Here is a 905-nt window from a genome sequence, read left to right on the forward strand (position 1 = left end):
GCATGAACCCATGCTGGTTACCCCTCAACATCACTTCCCCTGCAGGGCTCTCACAAATGTGGCCCTTGATAATTTTTTCAAAGACCTTCCCCAGAATAGAAGTGAGGCTGACTGGCCTGTAGTGGCCAGGCTCTTCCTTCCTCCCCTTCTTGAAAATAGGGACCACATTGGGAAAGATCAGGCTCGCCACTTTTTTTGGGTGGAGCCTGCCTTCCTGGGCTGCTGCCAAGCTCTCTGCACAGGCTTCCTGCAGAGCTGTGGAGTTGCATGAAGCCTGGTGTTTTGCTCCATGGCTCTAGGCCCCAAGTCATTTAAGACGCATTACACCGCCAAATTTCCTACAGTGGCTGGAATTAATGTGCAGTACACCACTGAGGCATGCAAACACCAACACTATTAAAACGGTGCAAAAACATTTAACCCGCTCTAAAGTGTCATGCGCACACCTCTTGTTTCATCTACACACAGTCCAAAGTGCCTGTGTGGTAGACTGCACTGAAATGCTGGAATACCCAAGCTAGTTTTAAGTAATGTAGTTCAGATAGCAGAAGCAGACTAGTCATGACAGCACAAAGCTGTGCTGAATAATTTATCTTGTGTCTTGGATTTATAAATGAGAGGTAATATTGGCTTAGGGTTCCACATAGATACAGTGATCTTCAGCAAGGCCAAGAAATGGTGAAAGGGAGATGCAGTTTTAGAAGAATGAGATGGACACCAAACACGAGTTTAGAGAGAATGAACACACTCGCCCCTCTGTAGAATCATGGCAAGGAGCCCCACACAAATCCCATTAGGAAACACAGGATACCTAGGACAGTGCATGAAGAATTTGAGACTTCACACAGGCGATTTGTTTAATATGAAGCCAGGGAGCGAATTCTCAGAAAGAATCACCCAAAGGC

Source organism: Crocodylus porosus, unplaced genomic scaffold (assembly GCF_001723895.1).
Source record: "Crocodylus porosus isolate Cpor-Errol unplaced genomic scaffold, CroPor_comp1, whole genome shotgun sequence".
Lineage (NCBI taxonomy): Eukaryota > Metazoa > Chordata > Crocodylia > Crocodylidae > Crocodylus > Crocodylus porosus.